Below are 13973 nucleotides of genomic sequence, written 5' to 3'. Positions count from 1 at the left end.
CGCTTTGGAAATGAAGCGTCTCGAGGTAGAGATGGAACGCGCTCGTAATGGAAGTCAGGCACACGGTGCAGGAGAACGAGTATTGTTCAAAATGACTGACCTGATGCGGCCGTTTAAGCTTGGAGAGGACATTGGTTTGTTCCTGGTTAACTTTGAGCGAACGTGCGAGAAGCAGGGGTTCTCTCGGGAAACGTGGCCACAGCGCTTGCTCACTTTGTTACCCGGCGAGGCGGCCGACGTAGTCGCTCGCTTGGAGAGAGAGGAGGCAGAGGATTTCGACAAAGTGAAATCGAGTCTGCTAAAAAAGTACAGGCTGTCAGCGGAGGCGTTCCGTCGGAAGTTTCGGGAAAATGAGAAAGGCAAAAGTGAGTCATATACAGAGTTTGCCTACAGGCTTATGTCAAACATGCAGGAGTGGCTCAAAGAAGAGAAAGCGTTGGGTGATCACGAGAAAGTTCTGCAGTGTTTCGGGCTGGAACAGTTTTATAGTCGGTTACCTGAGAACGTGCGGTACTGGGTCTTGGATAGGCCAGACGTTAGTACGGTGGCTAGAGCCGCTGAGCTAGCCGAGGAGTTTGTGACGCGTCGGGCTCGCGGAGCTAAGGACGGTCAAAAGGGTGAATTTGGCTCCAAGTTTGAGAGGCCGAAGTTCACGCCCATGAGAGCAAAGGGGGACAGACGTAGTGCGGATGCGAGTGAAAACAGTCCGACCGAACGTAAGGAGACGGCGGCAGCCGAAGCCGAACGCAGAAAGCGGTTCGAGACGAGGCAAGTGCGCGTTTGTTATACGTGCCAGAAGCCGGGTCACTTTTCGGCGCAGTGTCCAGAAACAAAAACAAAAGTCGTGTTTTTGTCATTATGCAGCACTGACGAGAACATAAAGCTTCTCGAGCCTTACATGCGAGACCTCCTCGTGAACGGGAAAGAGTGCCGAGTGCTTCGCGATTCCGCAGCTACAATGGATGTAGTTCACCCCTCTTACGTAGAACCCGATATGTTCACGGGCGAGTGCGCATGGATCAAGCAAGCCGTGGAAGCTCATAGCGTGTGTCTGCCCGTAGCAAAAGTGCTTATTGAAGGACCTTTCGGAGCGCTTGAGACGGAGGCCGCAGTGTCATCTATGCTGCCCCCCCAGTACCCGTACCTATTTTCGAACAGGTCCGATCACCTCCTGCGCGAGAAGGGGCTTTTGTTTGGTGAGGCTAGCGTTCAGGCCTTAACCAGATCGAAGGTTCGGGAGCTCGCTGCAAAGGCGTTAGTTGCGGGGCCGACGTTGTCGTACGATGAGAAAGGGTCAGAGGCGCAGCAAGCTGATATTCAGAGCACGCCCGAACTGAATAAAATTGAGCCTGTAGCGTTGAAGGCACCAGATACTGGAGAGGAAATGCCCGCCACGGGAAAGTTAGAAGAGCTATCTGCAGATTTGCTCATCGCGCCTACGTCAGACGGACTTAATAGGTTGCTAAAAGTCAGCCGGTCGGCTTTGATAGCCGAGCAAAAGAAGGATGGCAGCTTAGAAAACATCCGCTGCATTGTCAAGGAAGGTATCGCCAAGAAAAATGCTCGCTTTGTGGAAAGAGGTGGGGTCCTGTACCGGAAGTATCTAGACCGCAGGGGAGTGGAGTTCGATCAGCTGATCGTGCCTCAATGCTATCGTCAGGATCTGTTGCGCTTGTCGCATGGGGGTTCGTGGTCCGGACACCTAGGAGTTAAGAAAACTAAGGACCGTCTCTTGCAAGAGTACTATTGGCCAGGGTGTTTTCGGGACGCAGACCACTTTGTGAAGACATGTGACACCTGTCAGCGGGTGGGCAAACCAGGGGACAAATCGAGGGCGCCGTTGAAGTTGGTACCTATCATTACGGAGCCTTTCAGACGGCTCGTTATTGATACAGTGGGACCTCTGCCGGTAACAGCCACGGGGTACAGACACATTTTGACTGTGATCTGCCCAGCGACAAAGTTCCCTGAAGCAGTGCCGCTTAAAGAACTCAGCTCAGTTGAGATAGTCAATGCACTACTGTCCATATTTGCGCGAGTTGGTTTTCCTGCGGAAATCCAGTCAGATCAGGACACAGTGTTTGCTAGCCCTTTGACGACAGCCTTTCTCGAAAGGTGCGGGGTAAAGCTGTTACACAGCTCAGTGCACCACCCCCAGTCGAATTCCGTTGAGAAGCTCCACTCCGTCATGAAGCGCGTGTTGAGAGCATTGTGTTTTGAACATCAAACTGACTGGGAGCTGTGTCTGCCTGGGGTGAAGTTTGCATTAAGGACCGCGCCGCATGCAGTTACGGGGTTTTCGCCAGCTGAGCTAGTGTACGGTCGCTCGCTGCGTTCTCCGCTTCGCATGCTTCGAGACGGATCACTGCCCTCTCCAATGGCTGCAGACTATCTCTTCCACAAATGGCCGCCTCCTGCACTGGAGCCTCGCTTTGCAACAACATTCCTTTGAGGTGCGTTACAAAAAGGGGAGTCTCAACGGTAACGCCGATGGCTTAAGTCGAAGCCCCTAACGTGGGAATCAGCCTCAAAATTGTTTGTTACTGATGTTTTTCTTCCTGAGGCAGGATTTTTTTAACCTATTGCTTTTGTGTAGTGTTTCAAAGTGATGATGTGCTTTCTAGTGCAATTTTCCGATTTGTGGACGCGTTCTGAGTGCTGCTAAACTACTGTAAGGAACTAGGCAGTAGTATAAAAGGGGAAAGAGCCTGGCAGGGCTTAGTGAGGGTTGTGCCGTGCTTGCTGACTGAGCGGTTGAGTTTCGGCGTAGTTCTAACGCTTGCCGGGAACGAGAACAAAAATGTCAACTCTCCCGAAGTCACTTTGCAGTGTCCTGGGTGAACCTGAACGAGAGAACGAGGCCTTCTCTGTGCGCTGCGCTCAAGAAACGCCGAAGGACGACCGACTTCGGTTATGAGCATCATCAAGCGACATCCCTCCGGACAGCGGATGCAGTCCCCTGACCATCGGGATCTCCTTCCCCCGGCGGGGCGGTCTGTTACGTTTCGCCTACGACGCGCGGTATAGCCGGCGCGGATGCAACGGACGCCGGGGCTTCGTTCAAAGCGGCGGACATTTTGGCCCGTTCAGCGCCGCCGATACGCCTCCCCGCCAAGCGCGTCCAGGCGTGTTTCAGTGCCACGTGTCTTCGTGTGTGCGTGTGTGTGTGTGTGCCCACGCTTGTCAAAGCGCGGCAGCCGGGGAGAGGAGCTCCCCAAGTGTGAAGCGAGGAGGTCTGTCCGTCGCCGGGTTGGCGATGCGTCACTACACTCGTCTCAACATGTCTCTCAGTCTGTCCGGGCCCAGAGTCACGTGGTCTCATCCCCAGACGTTCCTTCTCGCCCTCAACTCCGAGACTATAAGAGCAGCTGCCCCCGGACGCCGAGAGAGAGGCTCCGATTTCTTCTGTCGAGTTACGTGCTCTCCCGTCTCTCACTTCGGTCGACCTGACCGCCCGCTCTTTTGCGATGTTAGAATAAACCAGTTGTTCTGTTACCAGTCTACTCATGCTTTGCCGGGACCTTCGGATGCTTCCAGTGCCCCAGGCCGCCAGGCCAACGCTACCCTTGGGGCTTGCGACCCATTTGCAATAACGGGCGTCAGCACTGAGGTTCCAACAACTCGTGCCAGCGGTGCGATTCCTACACTATTGAGTGCGTTAATTTCTAATACGTAAGCAAGTCAGTGTGCGTGAGTTCGAAGCCATGTAAGTGTGGACATCACTGGATACTCGAGAACGGAATATTTACGAGCGTGAACGAGTGGACACGGTATGTTTACTCAGCTGTCTGGGAACTATAGTCTTCTTGGAACATTATCTTTCACCAAAAATAATTGCAAAAATGTTCCGCTATACCCCAAAATCTAGGTTTGAGGAAAATAGTGATTCGTCATATTATCCCGGGGTTGTGGCGTCGAGGAATCTGGACTAAAAACACATACCAATACAGAAGCTACAGATAATCAAGGCTAGGGAAACGTCAATTACGAGTGGTCCTGTGGTACGTCATTTTTCTATTCTTCTCCATTGTCATCAGAAAACAATCAGAGCCCGGGAGTTTCAGTGCAAATATCCGTATGAGAATTAATTCCACAGCTGTCAGTCCACTAACCGGGAAGCAGGCTTAGTCATGTAGTACGAGTACAGCACATTTATCAGATTAGTTTAGCACATTCAATTAACACCATTTAGGTTTGTAAAGCGGATTTGAACTAATAGGGTGGCTACCTAGAAACGTTCTCTGCGTGGCAGTGTGTTTTCCTTTCATTTCTTTTTTTCGCGTCACTAAGTCACTATTCCGCACCTGTGTTTCAATTATGCGTGGTTACACGTATTTGATAGAGCCCATTTTAACAGCACATCAGCTCCCGAAGTGACAAATATTTTTACCAGGGGCCGTGAGGAAATGGCCCTGTGTGTGTGCATAAATGAATTCACATTGCACTTTGGTTTCAGGCAGGAAATCAAATCTAATTCTAGAATTTTACGTCCCAACAAACGGCCAATGAGATACGTCGTAGTGGATGTCGCTGTATCCATAAAGAAAAAAAAAAGAAAAAGAAAAAAAACCCTCGTGATTTCTAATGTGCACCTAAATTTAAGTACCGAAGCACTTTTGCATTCTACCCGCATAGGAAAGCGGCCGCCAAAACCGGAAAGCGAGCCATCGCCGAGGCACTGCGGCGCTTCTTGAGGCAAGAAATGGCTGAGCGCACCGGAAGCGCCATTTCGTTTGGCGAGGAGGAAAGGGCGCGCGGCGAGCCTTTCCTCCTCTCTGGCTTCTATGATTCGCCACGGCGTTGCCTTTAATGTATCGCTGTCACGCGCTGCTGAACGATTTCGAGACGTTTTAGATCGTACTTTGTGAAATTTACGCCATGTCCGTTCATATAAGGTTGTCAGGGAAGCCTTTCCGTGCATCGGTAACTACAGTACGCGGATATATCTCCTGGGGCCGCAAACATGCGACGCGCATTATCAGCCGCGGTGTGTGTATGTGTTGTGAACTATTTTGCGTATATCGGTTTTAATTCAACCAAGAGAACCGGCGTCTCTGTATTACCAGCATGGAATGGTAAATCTGCTCACTATCTCATCGCTTGGCATAGGGGCCAAAACATAAGAGCGCATGCTCGTGTACGGCCAACCTAAGGCAACCACGAAACATCTAAGCGGCAGGCGTTATCAAATAGTTGTGATACACCGGCATCCTTCTGACACATTTCAATTCTAGTAGGCTTGAAATCACTAATGTCTGCGCTAGCCTCCTGCATGAGGCCGATGGCGCTGCTCAACACAGCGATCACAGCGGTTGGTGAACCAGCATGATACATATTTAAGCTATGTGCTTCGGCATTGCCTTTTTGCCCTGTAAAGCCATAATATCCGAGATGGATTGCATAAAAAGAATGTGATGGTTATTTCTGAGGACAAAATTTCCGCAATACGTGTGAGTGCGTTGTAGAGAACGGAACGAACACAACCGAAAAAAAAAAATTCGGTTATCGTTCTCTTCATCAACTATAATCCTATCATCAACTGCGAGGCTTTTCATTCGAGGAACCCGCATGGGCTTCCTTTGTAGCAATCGCTACGATTGGGTGGATGTCTCATTTTCCCTAAATAATTACTTCTCTCCACCTTGCGGGTTTCCGCAGAACTATTACGTCAAACTCTTGCCTATAATTTCTTCGAGTTGCTGACAAATTCGACTTAGCCTGCTATCTGCTAGCGGCCTGGTTTGCTCAGCTATAAAGGAAAAAAAAATGCCTGGTTGCCTCAGATAGTAGAGTGACTGCCCCGGGATGGCGGTGGTCGTGGGTTCGAGTCCCGGAACAGGCCGAATTTTTCTTCAACTGCGAGGCTTTTTATTCGAGGAACCCGTATGGGTTTCCTTTGTAGCAATTGCTACGATTGGATGGATGTCTCATTTTCCCTTAATTAACAATGATATTGAATTGGATGTTTAGCCACATAAATAGTACACTGCCAGGTCATATTTTAGCTGAATAAAAGTAGACGTTGATAGCACTAAACAACATTCCCTTTTTATAGCGGAGCTGTATATGGCTAGGTTCTGGGAAAAATTGCGTTGCGTCTATCGAGCCACGTGGATCGAGAATTCCTCCCCATATGTGGGCCGATCCCGAAGACAGTGCAATACTGCGGGCCGACCCGCGGTGGAGGTGAAGCAGGCACTCCACAATCTTGCAAAAATAAATTTAATATCTTATGTCCAAATAAAACCCGTATAAGATATTAAACTGAAAAGAACAGATACTACACTTTGGCCCACGTCGGCCATGTCTACGTTCGCACCGTCCTCTCTTTGTCAGCGTTCCAAGCGCTTGCGTATCTTCTTTCCTTTCCTTCCGCTCTCCCGTGGTGGCGGTCCCGTACTGCCCGCCAGGACCGCAAGGCGGAAAGAAATGCGAACCGCCCATGCGGCCCCGATCCCGCAAGCTTGGAACGTTTCACCGGAGCAACGGCCAGGTTTCAGAGGGAGTTGGTGGGGAACCCATTTTGTGTAGCCTGTGTTGTGTGTGACCGTTTGTGATTTTTTACTGACCTCACAACCATTACTGCACTGCGGGACGTCGACTAACGAACGATCGCCTCGGCTACGGTAAAGTAGTGTGTGCCCTCGGAGTGGGGTGAGGTACGTGTCTGTTCAACGTGCCGGAATCCGTTAATAAAAGTGTGGTGCCACGTTTTAGCAACAATACATGGGTATGTATACCCCCCCCCGGTGCCTCATCATCTTCCGAGGCTCAACATCGTGGAGGAGCGACTAGTCGCGCCTCGCCTTCCATATATGTGCATACGGTGTTCGACGCACGACAATGGACAGTTCGCCATTAAGGGGCCCACATACACAGCTTCGCTGGTAATCCACCTTCACACAGTGGAATGGCACAGAATTTTTTTATTATGAACCAGGCTCTCAGAGGAACTTGAGTATCTGCGTGTGTGCCCACGTCCATGCACGCACGAAACCAGGGTAACTTTGGCGATGGTTGCGCTTGCTCTCACATGTAATGAAATAAATAAATAAATAAATATAAAACGCGGTGACTGCTGCTGAAAATGCTAGCATGCTAGCCGCGTACAAAAGATATATATATATTGACACGTGTACTTATCTTTATCGGGCGACCACGTTTGGCCGCCTAACAAATGTTATCGCACAGCGCGGGACGCGCCTGCCTGTTTCCGAAGTTTCTGGAAAGTTCTCGATGCTTCTATCCACTGTCTGTTGTCGCCGAACCTTGTGTTATCTGATTTCATCGCTTGACACGAATGGTGTAGAACTTTGTAGAAGGCATGCGGGTCCCAACGATTAGTCTGGAACATTCGATGACTGCTGTATAAAAGCCGACGCGCTTGACCCGCTGATCAGATTCTCGACGATCGCCGACTGTGTTCGCCGCTTTCGTTGTGCTATAAGTGTAGCCTGTTTTGTGGGCACAGGTTCGCCCAATAAAATCGAGTTTTGCCTTTCACAGTATTGCTACTGTGTTCTTAACGTCACCGCCACGTGACATCTGGTGGAGGTGCTTTCGTTCATGTACCGGACGCCCCCGACAAGCCGTGATCCAAGCCCGGACCGCAAAGTGAACACAAACGTAGTCCCGGAGCCTCGAGCAAGCCGCCGTCTTCAACAGCTGCCCCCGGAGCACGGACTTCTACCTGAGAAGACCAAGAAGATTGTGGACAAGGCAACCCCAATGGCAGCCCCAGCGTCCCCCATCGTGCTGCAGCAGCCCAGGGAACCTCCGACCTTCCGCGGATCAACATTCGAGGACCCGGAAACCTGGCTCGAGACGTATGAGAGGGTCGCTACGTTTAACAGTTGGGACAGTGACGACAAGCTGCGGCATGTCTATTTCGCACTGGAAGACGCCGCCAGGACCTGGTTCGAGAATCGAGAAGCCACCTTAACGACCTGGGACCTGTTCCGAAGCAGCTTCTTGCAAACGTTTACAAGCGTCGTGCGAAAAGAGCGAGCCCAAGCACTACTAGAAACCAGAGTGCAGCTGCCAAACGAGACGATCGCGATCTTCACGGAGGAGATGGCCCGTCTTTTCCGGCACGCCGACCCGGAAATGTCAGAGGATAAAAAAGTCCGCTTCCTGATGCGGGGCGTCAAGCAAGAACTTTTCGCAGGACTTATTCGTAACCCGCCGAAGACCGTAGCCGAGTTTTCTGCAGAGGCATCGACGATCGAGAAAACTCTGGAGATGCGCACCCGGCAATATAACCGCCAGGGGCTCACGCCGCAGTACGCCATCCAAGGACTGGATTCCGACAACCTTCAGGAGACCATCAGGGCCATTGTGCGCGAAGAACTGCGCAAGGTCCTGCCTTCGTCGCAGCCCCAAGTGGCTTCGATCGCCGACATTGTGAAAGAAGAGGTACACCGATCGCTTGGAGTTCCCGAGCTGCAACCACAATTACCGCAGCCCCAACCAGAAGCGATGACATACGCCGCCGTCGCACGCCGTCAAGGTCCCCCTCCACGACCACGCCAGGGCCCTGCAACGACGCAATTCCGCCGTCCGCCGCCACCGCCGCCGCCAGCACGCCCACCCGTCGCCCAGCGCACCTACGCGAGGAAGACGGACATTTGGCGAGCCCCCGACCACCGCCCGCTCTGCTATCACTGCGGAGAAGCCGGCCATGTGTATCGCCGATGCCCATACCGCGACTTGGGACTGAGAGGTTTCGCCGTCAACGCTCCGCGCCCGCAGCAAGGTGAACGCCCTCGCGATATCGCCGACTACCTCGCCGCCACTCAGTGGAGCCCTCGACGACCGTCCCGTTCGCCGTCACCAGGCCGTTACCTGTCGCCGCAGCGCCGACCATACACTGGCCCAGCCCGGGGCCGGTCTGCGAGCCCATATCCGGAAAACTAAAAGCAGCAACCGATGGAGGTGCGGTTGCTGTTCGTCGAACTGACGAAGATCCTCCGACGCCGACGGAGACGCCGAAGAGACCATCTCCACGACATAATAATGACACGCCGCCGTCCCGACGAAGTCAGAAAGCCAAGACTACACCGACAAAAGACTACGTGACGACGCGACGTTCCAGCTTCAGTTTAACGCGACGCAGCCGTGATCCGACGCCAAGACCCAACTGCAACGCCAGACAAAGAACCACCGACCTCGACGTACTTCTCGACGGCCACGCAGTCACTGCCTTAGTCGACACAGGGGCCGATTACTCCGTAATGAGTGGACACATCGCCGCCCAGTTGAAGAAGGTTAAGACTGCATGGGAGGGCCCTCAAATTCGAACTGCTGGAGGACACCTCATTACGCCAACTGGAATCTGCACGGCAAGAATTACCGTTCATGACCGGACTTACCCTGCCACCTTCGTTATCCTCCAGCAGTGTTCACGAGACGTCATTCTCGGCATGGACTTCCTGAATCAACATGGCGCAGTCATCGACCTAAAGTCGAAATCGATAACACTGTCGGAAGATCAAGCGATACCGCCGGAGAGCCCTCGTAGTCACCACGCCTTGAGTGTGCTCGGAGATCATGTGAGCATCCCGCCTCGCTCCAGCATTGTCATTTTGGTCGGCACCGAAACACCCGCTGACGTAGAAGGCGTCATCGAAGGCGACAGACGTCTACTGCTCGACCGTGAAATTTGCGTCGCAAGAGGGATCGCTCGACTGAACGGAGGAAACACAAAGGTGTTGCTGACAAACTTCAGCCAGGAGTTCAAGCACATCAGCAAGGGCACGACGATCGCATACATCGAGGAAATTCAGGAAACCAGCGATGCGTTTGTCCTCTCGGATTCTGTCGCATCTACCCCGATGACCGTCGTTCCCGAGCCAGACTTCGACATAAATCCAAGTCTCCCCGCGATTAAGCAGCAACAGCTCAGAAGTCTGCTTCGACGATACAAAGACTGCTTTTCGACGTCATCGAGGATTCGACAAACACCAGTCGCAAAGCATCGCATAATAACCGACGAGTGCGCTCGACCACTCCGCCAGAGCCCTTACAGAGTTTCGACGCGAGAACGCGAAGCTATAAGACACCAAGTCGACGAAATGCTGCGCGACGACATCATCCAGCCGTCGAAAAGCCCGTGGGCGTCTCCAGTTGTTTTAGTGAAGAAAAAGGACGGAACGCTACGTTTCTGCGTCGATTATCGCCGATTGAACAAAATCACGAAGAAAGACGTATACCCCCTCCCACGGATAGACGACGCATTGGATCGGCTCTGCAATGCTAAGTACTTCTCATCGATGGACCTCAAGTCTGGCTACTGGCAAATAGAAGTCGACGAAAGGGATCGCGAAAAGACCGCCTTCATCACCCCAGACGGCCTCTACGAATTCAAGGTTATGCCATTCGGACTGTGCTCGGCGCCTGCAACGTTCCAGCGCGTCATGGACACGGTATTAGCAGGATTGAAGTGGCAGACCTGTCTCGTTTACTTGGATGACGTCGTCGTGTTCGCCGGAAATTTCGACGATCACCTCAAGCGGCTTGCGACAGTACTAGAGGCCATCAAGTCGTCAGGGCTTACTCTGAAGCCGGAAAAATGCCGCTTCGCTTACGACGAGCTTCTCTTCCTAGGCCACGTAATCAGCAAATCTGGTGTCCGTCCAGACCCGCAAAAGACAGCTGCAATCGCACAGTTCCCGCAACCCATCAACAAGAAGGCAGTGCGTAGATTCCTTGGCATGTGTGCGTACTACAGGCGCTTTGTCAAGGACTTTTCACGCATCGCCGAGCCGTTGACCCGTCTAACTAAATGTGATGTTGAGTTCAAGTGGGAAACGCCGCAGGCCGATGCATTTGAAGAACTCAAACGACGCATGCAGTCACCGCCGGTACTTGCGCACTTCGACGAGTACGCCGATACAGAAATCCATACTGACGCCAGTAGCCTAGGCCTCGGTGCCGTTCTAGTCCAGAGGAGAAACGGAGTCGAACAGGTGATAGCTTACGCTAGCCGGTCGCTGTCAAAAGCGGAAGGCAACTATTCTACGACCGAAAAGGAATGCCTCGCCATCGTTTGGGCTACAGCTAAATTTCGCCCTTATCTTTATGGCAGGCCATTCAAAGTCGTCAGTGACCATCACGCGTTGTGTTGGCTAGCGAATATAAAGGATCCTTCAGGACGACTGGCGCGATGGAGCCTCAGACTACAAGAATACGACATCACTGTAACCTACAAGTCCGGGCGAAAACACTCCGATGCCGATTGCCTATCACGCGCCCCCATTGACCCGCCGCCGCAAGACGACGACAATGACGACGCCTTCCTTGGGATGATAAGCGCGGAAGACTTCGCTGAACAGCAACGGGCAGACCCGGAGCTAAAAGGCCTCGTCGAATATTTGGAAGGGCACACCGACGTTGTCCCCAGGGCATTTAGGCGCGGATTATCTTCCTTCACGCTTCAAAACAATCTACTCGTGAAGAAGAACTTCTCACCAGTCCGCGCCAACTACCTTCTTGTTGTCCCGTCAGGACTTCGTCCAGAAGTATTGCACGCCCTACATGACGATCCGACCGCTGGACACCTCGGATTTTCCCGGACACTATCGAGGATACAAGAAAAGTATTATTGGCCGCACCTGACCGCCGACGTCGCCCGTTATGTCAGAACATGTCGAGATTGTCAGCGACGCAAGACACCGCCGACAAGGCCAGCCGGATTACTACAGCCAATCGAGCCTCCTTGCCGACCATTCCAGCAGATCGGGATGGACTTGCTGGGACCCTTTCCGACGTCAACAACTGGAAATAAATGGATCGTCGTGGCTACGGACTACCTCACCCGCTTCGCTGAAACTAAAGCATTGCCGAAAGGTAGCGCAGCCGAAGTTGCGAAATTCTTTGTCGAAAACATCCTGCTGCGACATGGCGCCCCAGAAGTCCTTATCACTGACAGAGGAACGGCCTTTACAGCGGAGCTCACACAAGCCATTCTGAAATACAGTCAGACAAGGCACAGGAGGACAACGGCCTACCACCCACAGACGAATGGTCTTACGGAGCGCCTGAATAAGACCCTCGCCGACATGCTAGCGATGTACGTCGACGTCGAACACAAGACCTGGGATGCCGTCCTGCCGTACGTAACATTCGCTTACAACACGGCGGTGCAAGAAACCACACAGATCACGCCGTTCAAGCTGGTCTACGGCAGGAACCCGACGACGACACTCGACGCCATGCTGCCGCACGTCACTGACGAGGAGAACCTTGATGTCGCTACCTTTCTCCAGCGCGCCGAAGAAGCCCGACAGCTCGCCCGCCTGCGGATAAAGAACCAGCAGAGGACCGACAGCCGACACTACAACCTCCGACGACGCTTCGTCGAGTACCAGCCCGGCGACCGTGTTTGGGTATGGACCCCGATACGCCGACGAGGACTCAGTGAGAAACTACTGCGACGCTATTTCGGACCCTACAAGGTCATCCGACGTATTGGCGCACTGGACTATGAGGTCGTGCCAGACGGCATTTCGCATTCACAGCAGCGCCGCGCACGATCTGAAGTCGTCCACGTGGTGCGCCTCAAACCCTTTTATGGACGCTGACGAACTTCCTTACTTTGTTGTTTTTTTTTGCTACGAGTGCTTCTTTTTTTTACTTTCGTTTGTTTGCAGCATCGGGTCGATGCTTTTTAAGAGGGGGGTAATGACACGTGTACTTATCTTTATCGGGCGACCACGTTTGGCCGCCTAACAAATGTTATCGCACAGCGCGGGACGCGCCTGCCTGTTTCCGAAGTTTCTGGAAAGTTCTCGATGCTTCTATCCACTGTCTGTTGTCGCCGAACCTTGTGTTATCTGATTTCATCGCTTGACACGAATGGTGTAGAACTTTGTAGAAGGCATGCGGGTCCCAACGATTAGTCTGGAACATTCGATGACTGCTGTATAAAAGCCGACGCGCTTGACCCGCTGATCAGATTCTCGACGATCGCCGACTGTGTTCGCCGCTTTCGTTGTGCTATAAGTGTAGCCTGTTTTGTGGGCACAGGTTCGCCCAATAAAATCGAGTTTTGCCTTTCACAGTATTGCTACTGTGTTCTTAACGTCACCGCCACGTGACAATATATATATATATATATATATATATATATATATATATATATATATATATAGAGAGAGAGAGAGAGAGAGGTCATAAGGGAAAGGCAGGGAGGTTAACCAAGCTGAGCCCCGTAGGCTACTCTGCACTGAGGAACGGGTAAAGAGAATGAAAGAGGAGAAGGAAGAAAGAAGTTCACAGTTTCCACCGTTAAACACGCAAACGTTAATCGCTGAGCCACTCACAGGCGGTCATACAGCAGGGGCATTTCAAGAAAGGCGCCAGCGCCTTTGTGGCATTACACATAGCAGACGCACGAGTACACAAGCCCAAGATCTTCTCCTCCGTAAGAGGACGGTCATCTAAGTGCTCGAAAGGTGTACGAAGGGCACTCCTCTCATCTTCACATGTAGGGCAGTCACACAGGGTATGTTTGGTCGTTTCTTCGACACCACATGTGCTGCAATTTGGACTCTCTGCCATTTCAATTAGGAATGTATAGATGTTTGTGAAAGAAACTCCTACTCACAAGCTGCATAGTAACGTTTCTTTCCGTCGGTTATAACCAGGTATAAGTTGCGATCTCATATGCGGGTCCATGCCATATATAGGCGCCGGTTGGTGAACCCCGGTGTGCTCCGTTTCCTTTGAGCAATAATATTGGCAAGACCGCTGAGGTACCGCGTTGGATACGTTCTTGACAATGGTATCGAGGCGCTTTCACGTTCACCATATGCCTCACTGGTAGCTTTGTCGGCAATTTCATTGGCAGTAATGTTGCAGTGCCCAGGTAGCCACTGAAATACAATGTCGTGACCTCTATCGAAATATCTGCTACCAAATGTTCATGTAGGCTGCGGCGCAGAGCTCATAATTGAGTGATTGCAGGGCTATTT

The 13973-nt window shown here is 52.0% G+C and overlaps 1 pseudogene; it reads right to left on the bottom strand.

The window, feature by feature from the left end:
* Positions 1–6130: 6130 nt before the first annotated feature.
* LOC126546393 (U2 spliceosomal RNA) lies at positions 6131–6305 on the bottom strand (annotated as a pseudogene).
* Between the last annotated feature and the right edge of the window lie 7668 nt (positions 6306–13973).

This window comes from Dermacentor andersoni, chromosome 1, assembly GCF_023375885.2.
Source record: "Dermacentor andersoni chromosome 1, qqDerAnde1_hic_scaffold, whole genome shotgun sequence".
NCBI lineage: Eukaryota > Metazoa > Arthropoda > Arachnida > Ixodida > Ixodidae > Dermacentor > Dermacentor andersoni.
This window is presented reverse-complemented; position numbering and strand designations above follow the sequence as displayed.